The following is a 13587-nucleotide window of genomic DNA, read 5'->3' as shown; positions in this document are numbered from 1 at the left end:
ATCCCTTCATTCTTCGGTTTTACGGTTCTCCTCCAGCCAATTCTGGTTCCTAGTTCTTGAGTGCTACATCAGATCTGGATGGTTTGGGTTCATAGATCAGCAGGGAGATGGTTAAGTCATTTAACACAATAATGGCTAGTTGAAACATTTTATTTAAAAAATAACACCATGTTTTATACATATTAAAATCATATTAAAGCTGACTTCCCAGTCTCTCACAAGCTCCACGACAGCTAGTTTAAACCCCCTAAGTTAGAGCACCAATTACACAAAATAGCTTTCATTAAATGCCAAACCATACAAAACAATTAAGTGCCGAAGGGTTCCTATCTGTTGGTTTATTTCTTAAACACACTTTTGATTTGTATGTGTAGCTTGTTTTAAAATGTGGCTACAAAAACACTGAAGTGCCCCTGCAATAGGGATTAGGAACAGAATCTCTTCTCATTCCCCTAGAAATTAATGGCCCTGGCACAGGAGAATGGTTTGCAGACGGGGCTCTCCGGAAAGAAAACCACGCCAACCAAAAATACTTAAGAAAAATGTTCTAAAAATGAACAATCAGGTGTCTGAAATCTCCTAAATGGCTCCTATTTTTAGAAGTTTCCCTTTGCCATGCAGACTGCTGCAGATATTCCACCTGACAGGCCAAGTGACCTGGTGTGGTGAAGCCTGCCATCATGGAAACATCAGCTCCCAGGGACCGAGGCAAATGGGGAGGGGGTTACCTGCTGCGAGGAGCGTTAATAGCAGGAGGCAATTAAAGATACATGGGTTCCCAGGCATCAGACACTCAGAAACTGAGTCTGATTTACCACCTCAGGCTAGAGTAATTTTTTTTTTTTTTTCAGAACTGAATTGTGCTACACAGATTAGGATTTCCTTATGCTGTTTTACATTCCTAAGAGTCTTTTCCTGTTTTAATCTCTATAGGTTGTCTGAGATTCAACGGATCCTTAAAAATGTAACTTTTTGTAGGAATCTTGCTTATAAATCAGTAGACAAGATTAAAAACCTTTAATTTGTGCTCAGGCCACACGCAGGAGGGACGCAGGGGCTCGTTCTCCTCGTCTTCATCTGAGTGGGGAGCCCAGGCTTGTGACGAAACCCGGGTGCATCATGACGATGTGCTAAATTTAACCAAACTGGAAGCAAAACTTGGCTCTGAACCAGCTGGTGTTGGTGGCAGTTGTGTCCCCAGTTCAACGGGAGCGGGATCTGGGTTTAAGGGAACCTGCTTTTCATGAGAGACGGCAGGAAGCCAGCAGCACCCCTTCGCAGGTACACGGGCTCAGGGAGTGGTTTTATGCCACTTCCTATCTCAGGCAGCTCCATAACTTCCCAGACTATGAGTTTCCTGGCCAAAATCTGTCCAAGGACAAGTGTCCTGGCCAAATTTCCCCCCCTGATGCTCTAAGCCAACCTGCGTGAAGATCCTCTGTGTAACTCCTCAGGCTCCTCCTGCTCTGACACCAAGCTGTGACAGAAGATTGCAAGTAAAATCAAGCTTAATTTTCTCTGTTAACTTCAGGTGGGGATTACGTGCTCATCCCCCCAGCTCTGCCCACTCCAGCTGAAATCCTGCATCCACCCTCCCTGCCTCATGTTGGTCTTTGGGGACTAAAAAACCCACTACATTGCGATACTTATATCTACAGAAAGTCCATCCCATAGATTGACTTAGGTTGGGATGGAAGGACGAAAGGGTAAATTTTCCTACAGTTATCAACTTCCTCCTCCTATATCCCACTTTGGTTGGAATAAGTGTGTTTTTTCTTACTACAGTTCGCAGAGCAGTCTAATTTAGAATGAAATAGGGAATTAGCAAGGTCATATTTTAATGAAATGCTTTAAAAGAAGTGATGTTAACAGAGGTCAATCTGTATACAGAAAATTCCCCTGGAAGGTGTGAGATTTTAAGAGATTAACTCCTTCATCATTCATGCAAAGGGAACCAGTCGCATGAGGAAATTAATTATTCTAATTACTACACCCTGGGCCCATATACAGGCTTCACTGCCACCCTGAAAGTTATAATGAACCTAGAATGTTGCAAGAGAAGATTTCCTTTCTAAGAGATGATAAACTAGAGTTATAGGGATTTATAAGATTAGCCTTAAGAAACACCAACGTTCTTATAACGTTAAAGGAAGTGTAATGGTTTCTGACCCCAACAGGCCTTTCTCAGGCAAAACTTGGACCTGGCTTTAGGTCTGTTTTTCTCCTTGTACAAGGGGGATTCTCCGAAGGACTTAAGGCCCCCGATGCCGCAGCAGGTATTTTGAATTCTGTCTATGTGGGAAAAACCTCGCCCTCACTGAAGCCACCAGCAGGAGACTTGCTCTCCACTTCAGGTGAAGCAAGAACTGATTTTCACGCTGCCTGCACGGCGATTCTTACAGCTGGTACGGCAAATTCCTATTTACCGTGTCCGGAACTAAATTTCAAACCCACATACAGCCGTGACCGCTGAAGAAGTTTAAACAGTTTTCCTTGCCATAGATATATATTGTGACACTCGCCGTTTTTGGGGACTCTAATACAAAATTCCAAGAACCCACCGAAAGTTATTGCCATGAACCGCAGCCGGAGTGGTTTCACACGCCTCCGCACCCTTCTCCCCCAGCTCAGCCCCGCTTCCTCACCGCTTTTCTTTCGCCTCTCCTGCTCTAGAGCAGCCACCCCACCCCTCGGGGCAGCCCAGACGCCCCGAAACCCCCCCAAGGGCTCCTCCGAGCGGAGAGACGGGCGGGAGCGGCGGTGCCCGGCCCGCGGCTGCCCCCTGCCGGCCCCCCCACCGCCACCGCCCGCTGCGGGGACCGCCGCCACCGCCCCCGGGGACATCCCACTGTCCGCAGCGACATCCCGCCGCCCCCGGGGACACCCCACCGCCACCGCCCCCAGGGACATCCCACCGCCCCCAGGGACATCCCACTGCCCGCGGCGACATCCCAGCGCCCCCGGCGACATCCCACCGCCCCCAGGGACATCCCACCGCCCCCGGCGACATCCCGCCGCCACCGCCCCCGGCGACATCCCGCCGCCACCGACCCCGGGGACATCCCACCGTCGCCGGCGACAACCCGCCGCCACCACCTCGGGGGACATCCCACCGCCCTCGCAGTGCAACGGGCACTGGTCCGGGCAGGGCGGTCAGGGGAGTCCCCCGCTCCCGCCCCGGCAGCCGCGGAGCCGGGAGTCGGAGAGGGAGCGGGAGGCGTTTGGGCACCGGTTTATTGTTTTAGTGTTAAATATCGTTGAGAGCAACTCGGATTGCAACGAAAACGTCCAAAAAACAAAAGCAAAAACCCCCTGTTGAATAGAAAGACTAGCAGTACAGAGGAAAATGGCAAGAGGGAATAGCTTAGCCTTTAATTACCAATTGAAGAATCATAGAATCATAATGGTTGGAAGAGACATTTAAGATCATCAAGTCCAACCATTAACCCAGCACTGCCAAGTTGCCACTAAACCACATCCCTCAGCACCGCATGTACCCAGCTTTAAATACCTCCAGGGATGGCAACTCCACCACTGCCCTGGGCATCCTGTCCCACTGTTTGATCACCCTTTTGGTGAAGAAATTTTTCCCAATATCCATCCTAAACCTCCCCTGGCGCAACCTGATGCCATTTCCTCTTGTCCTAAACTAAATATGAGCCATGTAACCGGGGGAGATACACCAAAGAGCAAATTTAAAGCCAGCAGGCAACAGTTGGGCCCCAAAGCCACGCAGCAGGGCAGCGGTAGGTCCGAATTGACCTTTTTTAATCCCTTTCTACAGCTGGCATAAAGTTCTGGAAAAAGCCTTTTTTTTTTTTTTTAAGTCATTAATATCACAATATTTTGATTCAAAACGGGAAAGCTCTACTTAACATATTCCAATGAATGGCAACATGAGCACACAAAAGCTGCAATTTTAGCAATGACAGTAAATAATACAAATAATTGGTTTTGGGTAGGTTTTGTACGGCTTGAAAGATTTTCAAACTGAAAGAGGGCAGATTTAGATTAGGTATCAGGAAGAAATTTTTCACTCTGAGAGTGGTGAGAGCCTGGCCCAGGTTGCCCAGAGAAGCTGTGGCTGCTCCATCGCTGGAGGGGTTCAAGGCCAGGTTGGAGGGGGCTTGGAGCAACCTGGTCTGGTGGGAGGTGTCCCTGCCCAGGGCAGGGGGTGGCACTGGATGGGCTTTAAGTTCCCTTCCAACCCAAACCAGTCTATGAGCCTCTTTTAGGTACTGGAAGGCTGCTATAAGGTCTCCCTGGAGCCTCCTCCCAGCTCAACAACCCCAACTCTCTCAGCCTGTTTTCACAGGAGACGTGATCCAGCCCTCTCATCATTTTCTTGGCCTTCCACTGGACCCGTTCCAACAGGTCCATGTCCTTCCTGTGCTAAGGACTCCAAAGCTGGACACAGTGCTCCAAGGGGGGTCTCACAAGAGCAGAATAGAGGGATAGAATCACCTCCCGCAACCTGTTGGCCACATTTCTTTTGATGCAGCCCAGGATGCGGTTGACTTTCTGGGCTAGCAGTGTGCCCAGCCGGCTCATGTGGGGCTTCTCATCCACCAACACCCCCAAGTCCTTCTCCTCAGGGCTGCTCTCCAGCCATTCTCTGTCCAACCTGTATTTGTGCCAGGGATTGCCATGTCTCAGGTGCAGGACCCTGCACTTGGTGTGGTTGAACTTCATGAGGCTTGCACGGCATCTCGCAGCCCGTTTCGCATCTTTTAAACAACGTCCAAATTTCTCTAGCCTTCCTCCAGCACGGCTGCTGCTGGTGCTCTGCTGAGGGATCAGACCAGTAACTCATGGGTGGAAACTCAGGATTAGCTTTTCTCTCTGGAGGACTCCTTGAATGGCTGGCTTTTGAGTCTTAAATGAGAGCAATCCTCTAACAAGTTATGGAAGAGCCTTTGAGTTTGACATTTTTATAAACACCAACCTTTTTATCCTCGATGTTTGTTGTTTAAGGAAATCCCTTCTCGTTCTTACGCATGTATAACACATAAAACAATTGAATTAATACCATATGAGGGTAGAGAGGTGAAAAATCACGTCCATAGCCAAAATAGTTCAGAAAAAGCATCCAGCTGAGGTTTAAGATTGCCCATAGTGACCTTGTATTTTGTTTAGACATTGGTGTTAATACTTCATATAGATTATGTGCAGTGCAGATTACAACAGTATCTGTTGTGTGTTGTATAATTTATGAACTATTAAACCTAATTCTTATGTTTTGGGGTTGTGAGTTATAACTAAACAGAATCTAAACTATCAGCAAATAAAGATTTTTTTTCTCTCTTTTTTTTTTTTTTTTTGTGGATTAAACTGTTTTGTGGGGCACAGGGGAGGCGGACCCAGAGCCAAATACTTGCACACTCACCCTCAGCAAGCTGGAAAGCTCAAGCTTTATAAATTTAAGTATCTTTTATGTTTTGCCCATGTATAAGCTACGCTGGTGGAGTTCCAACACAGGGATCATCTGGCTGGCTTTGTGCTGTGAGGAACACCTCGGCAGCTGAGGAAGGCAGGGGGAAACACCTCTGCTTCCTCTGAACTACAGGGAGGCCAGAAGAAGGGCTAATGGATGGTTGTAGGACACTGAGGAATGTCGGTCCACAAAATCCACAGGTAGCCCAGCAGCATTGATAACCAGCCCCCAAAATGGAGTTGCAGCTTCTTGACCGTTGTTTTGATTGCCCAGCTCAATTAGACACCAATAAACTCGTGACAGCATGGAGCTCGGGCAGGCCTCCCGTTCCTCTCCCAGATTCACAGCCTGTGCTGAACTCCATCCACGCTCTGCAGAATAGAAGGAAATAGCTGTGTGAGTAATTAGGGGAGGGAAGAAGGGATCTATTAACAAAGATTAACCTACTAATGCTGGTTTTCCTTGGTTCCCTATTTGTCCTGGTTTCAGCTGAGACAGGGTTAATTTTCTTTCTATGGTCGCTGCATTTTCAAATGTGGTGTGAAAGGAATATCAACAACACATACTGTTTTACTTGTTGCTGAGTGATGTTTATATTAGTCAAGGACTTTTTTTCCCATAGGAGCTGGGAAGGAGCATAGACAGAACAAGGGAATGGCCAGTGGAATATTCCATACCATAGATATCATGCTTAATATATAAATGTGGGTTGGCCTAGAGGGTAGAATCCGCAATCTCTGCTCAGGTCAGGCTGGGCAACCCATTCACCAGGTGGCGAGAGTGACTTGTGTCTTGTATATTATATTATTATTATTGTTACTTTCCTTTTCCATTATTGTTCTATTAAACTGTCTTTATCTCAACCCACAAGGTTTGTTTTTTTTTCCCCTTTTCCCTCCATTTCTCCCTCTTCTCCCTACCCTTTGGGGGAAGAAGGAGGGTGAGTAAGATGCTACATGCTCCTAGCTGCTAGCCGGGGTTAAACCACCACATCTATGTACTCAATGGAGATTCTCATGTGCAACCTGTAACTCAAACAAAAAGTTCTCCTACAACTCAAATCCTGTCTTTTCGGCTCTCTCTCCCCCTTAGTGGTGAAAGCCTTTAGTGATGAGAAGGCCCTTGTCAGAGATGCTATGCTACAATTAGGTTTAAAAACAGACTTTTACTTGCAGGCAGCTGGAAAGTAGCATTTATCACATTAAAAGGTCTCGTGGTTCCCACCATCAGGTGGAACATAAATACTACCTGCTGCGAGACTGCCCCAGATAAGATTTCGCAGGGAAACACCCACAACTATTTCAGTTTATGGCCAGTATAACCAGAACCTCGCCGTCAGCCACCGCTTTGCGACAGTGTGCCAGGGGACAGTGGGCAGAGGGTCCCCGCAGAAGACATTCAAATGACACTGGAAAGCTGTGTTGTTTGACCGGGGGTTGCAAGGAGGAGTGATGTTTCTCACTCCCGTGCCTGGGGTTTACACAGCAGCGTTTAAACAAACAGCTTCACGGGGGGAGGAAGGAGGGACCCAAATAAAGGGCCAACCTGGAAATTCTGAGGAGCCAACAGAAGGTGAGAACCACCCTGGGGGTGTGTTGGAAATGGTGGTGAACACTCTCCCCCTCCAGCTGCAGGCAGCTGCTGAGGTAGCAGCCACTACCTTCTCCCATGCTTACAGCTCATCTATTGTCAGGGCTTTGGAAAAAAACAAGTCTTGGCCAGAACAGTCTCTTATTCCTCACGGATCCTCAGCATCTGTGGCTCTATCCAGCAGCTGAATCACCACAAGGAGTTTTGCAAATTACACTTTTCAATAAATTCTATTTTAGTTTGACGCATTTCATTGTTTAACAAGCTTTACTCAGGAGATGAAACAAAAGTTAATTACATCAACCCATCAACCCATCAAGAAAAGGGATTGATTTGCCGTCCCCTCCAGATGGGCTCCCTTTGCGTGGCCGTACATCCCAACGCCAGGAGACGGGATCCGCGAGGAAGGCACAGCTGAGCCATCAGACTGACACCTCTTCATTACAGTCTATTTATTTTTTATCATGTGCTTTGACAGAAGTCTCATAAAGTGTTATGCTCCTTCTGTAGGGTCAAAGTCTTGCGACCTTCCATGATTTTAGAGAGGAGGAACATAATTTCAGAGCGCATGTTTATTATTTCTGTAAACAGTCTGTTTTCCATGCCAAGAGAACAGTTTTTCTGTATGTACTTAGATGACAGCTCAACTTTACTGGCTCACTTTCCTGACCAAGTCTTGCCTGCCAAATGTTTTTGATCATAGTCTGGCAAACAAAACAATATTAATAGTAGAGCTGAGCAAATAATCTCCAGAAAACTGCTGATTTTTTTTAAACCTCTTTTTATTGTTTCCATAATATCCCTAAATCAAATGCAGTTTCCTTGAGTTCAGTTACAATTTTAAAGCACCCTATTTTTTATTAAAAACAAATTAACTCAGCTCCATGGAATCAGAAAAGCCGCTTGCAGAACAGTTGTGACCAAGCAGGTCCATCATGTCGTTTTGCTTATGTCCCCAAAGAAACAAGTGTCTATGCGGGTCTGGCATGAATGCACACATCAATTTAAACTCCGGACAGACAGCTCCCAAATCTATTTTTACTGGCACAAATGGTGGTAGACAAGACCACAGCCCAAACAAATTTTGTTTTAAAATCTGAATAGCCTGCTTTTGCAACATATACCCATTTCTGATAAATGCATTTATTCTCCCCTCAAACGGTGAAGATGTATTTCAAATAAACCTTCCTGAATGTCCTGCATTCACGCATGACACAATGCTCTGTTAATAAGGTTCTCCGACAACGTATGCTCTGAGTCTTTGTTCTCTGATGGTCCATAAAGACTCCCACAGCACCCTGCAGATACTGTGAGCCTGAAGCAAACTGACCCCTTACTGAAAGGTTTTGGGGTCTTTTGTAGTGACACAAAGACCACAAAATCCCTCCATGAGTACTATGCCGAGAAAGGCAGAATTATGGTATGTACGTTTGGCTGTTCTTTGTAGAACAGCCATCTGGAAACCAGCACAGCTTTAAGATAGGATGACAGCACTGATGGCACCGAGCTAGAACATCTATTTTACTCCTGTTGCTGCATGGTGAACAATATAAGAGGGATGAAGCCCCCAGCTCACTACCCCCTCTACAAACATTCAGTCTTGGACTTGGATGGGACTTAATGAAAATCCTAACTAAACACATCATGCAAATCACCAGGCAGCTGTAGCTGGAGGGACACTGTTTCTTAGATAATCTGTGATACAGCTCTAGCAATAATAATTCCATATGTACTGAGAGCTGCCTCTTCCCTCTGGCCACCCAGCCACAGGCATATCAACAAATTCCTGTGAATTCTTGCAATTCTCCTTCCAAAGTCTGATGCATCCAGAGGTCTCTCTAGGTTTTGTTCAGTGTCTTCATGGTCAGAAACCACATGACTTTTCTGCAGCTTGGTCTTCCTGATCTACAATTTTTGCCTCCTTCCTACAGAAATCTTATTTTCAACTGATTCACTGTTGATTCACACTGACTCATTGTCCGACTCTGCCATTCCAGATGTTAAAAAGTTTTCTTTCCTAACCGAAAAACCCCCACCCTAAGCCCCAGCTCACCACTTCCATCCCTCCTCTTCCAGCATCTCCTTCAGGAAGCAGCAGTTCCATTCTGCCAACATGTTCATATTTGATGGAAAGAAAAGTATTATTGATTTAATAATTGTTTCTAATCTGAGACACAGATAATACTGGCAGCAAATCAGCTGCTTCAATGCATACAGTGGCCTTTGGCAGCTGTTGAGTTTAAGAAACTGATCAAATTTTGTACAGCTATGATTCTGAATTTTCACTGAACACCACGGGGGATCTGGCAGTTACTACCTGTAGGTCAGAAACACTGAAAATCCCCTTCAGTTGAAGACTTATGATGTGAATAGAAAAAGCTGTAGACTGATAAGCTTTAACTATCAAAAAAATTACCACTAGAATTACAACCAGAATGAACTACATCCCACTGAAGATATTTCTCACTAATGCTCGAGGCAGACTGGTAAGAGCGTATGGTTTAAATTAGTTCCCTTCAAACTTATCCCATTAACATTTATTTTCCTCCATTGTGGGTCATATTAATTTGCAGCTCTAGAGCTGCACATAACTTCAGCCATTACAGGCTTTATAAAATGAAAAATATGTAAGCATTTGTTTTAGAATGTTAAAGGGTCACACATCGATGAATGACGAAAGCAGATTACTGAAATCAATGCAGCAGGTTACACCTTCACCTACTGCAAAGTTATTTCTTTAACATCTTTCTGGAAGGAGAACACACACCGCACGAGGGAGAAGAAGAAGGTCTCAGTGTCCCTGTGTTCCCTACCCTGATCTGGGACAGAATTCACCATAGTCAAAGCTGTAGACTTTGGCTATCACATTTCTTAATAATTATTTTAAAGTATAGCCACTGGAAGCCCAAGACACTCAGACCTCTCCCTTTACCTGTGCTGTTGTAAATGGGGGGTGATTATTAGCTCTCAGCTTCTGTATAGCTATTATCAAAAAAATTCCTTTAATGAAAAGCGTGTGTAAGGTAAGTACAGAAACATCTACCTGTTTTTGTCACAACAAACTTATTTTGAACAACTTTTCACTCGACTCACCAGGCTACCACAACTATAAAGGCCAAAGAACAGTTTTAAGGTCTTGAAGCTAACAAATGGAAAGCACATAAAAAATTAAATGACAAGTTGAAGGAAACTCAGTACAAAGTCCCATAAAAAAAGCCAATTAAAAAAAAAACCAACAGCGAGAGTAAGAAATCTCCACAGAACAGGGAGAAGACTGGCTACCATGGCAGAGAAAATAGAAGGTGGAAAGTTAAAAAGGTGAATGAGTTCCACCAAAATACTCGGACAGTATCTAAAAGATCCTCTAGCTCCAGTGCATGTGCATATACCACATTCCACCGAAGAATCTTCTCACCCCAGAAGCAGTCTCTCCAGCTCTTTTCTCTTGCCATTGGCATTGTTCTGTTACATCTGCTAATTAACCCTCCTAGTCTTTTGTTCCCATCGCGCTGATGCTTGTGGCCAACTGGACAGACACTGTACAAAGCGTGATGTGCCTGCACTAACAATGCAAATGAAAGGCTCGGAGCAAAAACCGAAATCATCTTTGTAAAGGCTGTGTTTACACTGGAAAAGAAATCCCCAGTGAGCAAGGGGGATGTCAGAAAATAAAAAGAGGAGTAAAGCATTTAAAACCAGTGGTTGTGCAAGAGAGGTACACACCACGGACAATTTTTGGATGGAGAAATGAAGGTGAAAGGTTAAAGGTAAACATTCCATATTCTTTATAATACCTTACTTTATGGGTTGTCCCCGTATTTCTTCAGCCAGCTACTCGCAGGGAGTCGAAAAGCGCTGAGAACACCTTGCTGAAAAGCACTCTTTATGTTGGCCTAATATCCAGGTGTGAAATACTACTGCGCTGGGGTTCCAGCTACACAGGAAGTACAGAGATGCAGCGCAGGAACTTCAGAGGTGGAACCAACCCGTCTGGAGGGTATAAAAGAGGGCAGAATCCTAATACAGAAAAAAAGTGGTTTCAGAGTTGGAAAAAGAAGAGCTGCACCATGTTAATTTGCCACAAGGCGGCATGTGCTGATCTAAAATAAGTTCCAGTCAGGTAAGATCTGTAAAGTCTAGACAGCACAACTCAGATGTGGGGTAGGCAGGTTCAGCTTCACCAGAGTTATTCCATTTGCACCAGGTTTGAACTCGGCCCTACAGTACTAGAGAATCTCATTACGACCCTGGGATTATCACCAAACTTGAATTCACATTTCCTCCTGAAAAAGAAAAAAGTTTCATTTTCTCCATTTCGCCCCTTATATTCTGTTGAGTTGCTCTAAGCAAAAATAAGCTTTTCCCGGCTCTGTCTGGGCACCTGTATCTCATGTTCAACCTCAGAGAGTTTTCTGCTGGTTGTGGTTCATTCTCTGAACCAAAAAACCCCGTATCTTTCAAAATACATTTCTGAGCATTCCTGCAGCACCATTTTTTCCCTTATTTCAGACAGAAAGGAGCAATGCCAGCATTTATTTTGAAAAAGCGAGGTATTCCTCTGTGGTTGTATCTTTACACCAAAATAAAGAAAACTTTATGCTTTCCTCTGTGAATTTTATGAACTTTATAAATTCTTCCTGAAGTGTGGAGGAAGTCCATTTATTCATGTAATTATGTAATGATAAAAACAAATTTTGGGAACAGATATCACCCTCAGCATTCTGCCCTGAGCCAGCAAAGCCCTGAACACGAGAGCCAGAACTGATGGCAAAGGCACAAATCCCACTCAGCAGGACTGAACACTAAATGTGTGTCCCATAGTCAATTAAAAAATTAAACTTGTAAACTTTAGCAATAGTTTCTGACAGGTAAACACAGGAAGCGAGTCTTTCGGAGGGAGACAGAGGTAGGAGTTACACAGCCATTTTTTCACTTGTTTAGAAATTAGTGTTATTGTAGGAAATGCAGCATTGCTAATGGACATGTTTAAGACACGTCAGTACAAACAGGACTGACAGATTTTAAGAACCAAGCCCCGTCTCTCCTATGCTGACAGCTCCTTTAGCTTAAGAGAAAGAAAAGGAGCAACAGAGATCTCTTCGGTATTTCCACTAAGTTCCCAAATTGGTTTCTATCTTTAAAAAATGTAAGTTAAAAATATATAAACACTACTGGTGTTTATGTAATTTACATGATGTACTAGAGGCACTAATTCTACAAGCTAACATACTAATGTGGCTAAGGAGACAGCCACCTAATACTGTCAAAAATCTGCCAGTATTTTGAAAACCACAACTTAACTTCGCAAGTGCGTTACAAGGACACTCTCTCCAAAAATATCCTTGTTACCCAGCAGACAGATGTTTCAGCCTAGCACCACACAGGTTTACAGCTCCTATTGCTCCTTTAATCAGGAACTGTGTACTCAACTACAGTACTAAAATAAACCATTACAAAGCTATTCTACTCTGTGTCCAAGACCCAACTACCTCTTATGTCTGCTAAAAACGCTAAATAAAACTTTAACTAAGCCTCTCAAAACCCCAACCTGCGTCTGTTTGGCATCTCTTCACCCACACTTGAACCTTTAATGAGTAAAATGTAACACAACCAGAGGGGCAATTAGAGGCCTTTTGGGCTGTAAAGGTGGGTACCCCCTCCCATCAGCTACAGGCACCATTTACCCGAATGGAAACAAACTTTCGAAAATTTAAGTCCCCAAACTTTAACCACTATGAAGAATCAATGACTCACAGCAATGCTGAAAGGATTGAACCGTGTCAGTGAATTTATTCACTCGTGTTTCATGTACTTCTGGGTGTGTGGCTGCTACAGGCAGCCCGAGGCCTGGCTGCCGGGCCGGGCCGCCGGGGGGGGTGGTGGCCGAGGGGGACACCGGCCCTTTGCTCACCCCCGGTCCGTGAGAAAACGAACAAGGAGACATCTCCGACACCATGGGCGCCACAGTGCGGCTTTCGGGGGGCGGCAAGTTCTCCCTCCGGCATTTCTCCTCCCTCAGGCCGGAGGAGGCCTGTGCTCGCCCCGCCCGGCTTTGTGCCCCCCCGCAGCGCCTCTGAGGCCGCCATGAGGAGGCGGCTGCTCGGGCAAGGGCAACCGGAGAAACCCCAGCCGAGCCGCCCCTCAGCCCGCTCCCGCCTTCCCTTCAGCCTGCCGCCACCATGGCCCTCCCCTCCGCCCGCTCCCTCACAGCGGCGCATGCGCCCTGCCCCATGTCGGGCGGCGGAGCGGCGGCCTGAGGCGCTAGGAGCCAGGTGGGTCCGGCGCCCTCCCCGCACCCCCCCTGCCCGCAGCGGCGGTGGCCGCCGGCGAGGAGCACCGCTCCGCTTTCCCCCCCCGCTTCTCCCCCGGCCCGCCAGGGTCGCCCCCGCTGCCCGCCGTCCCCCGGGGCCCGCCCCCGTCGCCATGGCAGCGCGGCACGCCCGGCGGGGCGGCGGCCATTTCCCTGCCCCGAGGGTCCTGGGGGAGCCCGGCTGCTCGGGCGCTCTCTCGGCCGCAGGCTTACCCCCCCCCCCCCCCGCTCGCGGGAGAGCGCGGAGAGGGCA

At 46.4% G+C, this 13587-nt stretch overlaps 1 protein-coding gene across 1 annotated transcript in view; it reads left to right on the top strand.

The window, feature by feature from the left end:
• The first annotated feature begins 13266 nt into the window (after positions 1-13266).
• PTPDC1 (protein tyrosine phosphatase domain containing 1) overlaps positions 13267-13587 on the top strand; it is a 24637-nt gene continuing 24316 nt past the window's right edge. The window contains exon 1 of the mRNA XM_014951524.1: positions 13267-13296. The gene's annotated coding sequence lies outside the window, so the exon portion shown is untranslated. The remainder of the gene's footprint in view (positions 13297-13587) is intronic.

The sequence above is a fragment of the Calidris pugnax genome, unplaced genomic scaffold (assembly GCF_001431845.1).
Source record: "Calidris pugnax isolate Ruff unplaced genomic scaffold, ASM143184v1 scaffold203, whole genome shotgun sequence".
In the NCBI taxonomy this organism is placed as follows: Eukaryota; Metazoa; Chordata; class Aves; order Charadriiformes; family Scolopacidae; genus Calidris; species Calidris pugnax.
The sequence above is the reverse complement of the archived record's forward strand: the minus strand, read 5'-3'. Positions and strand labels throughout refer to the sequence as shown.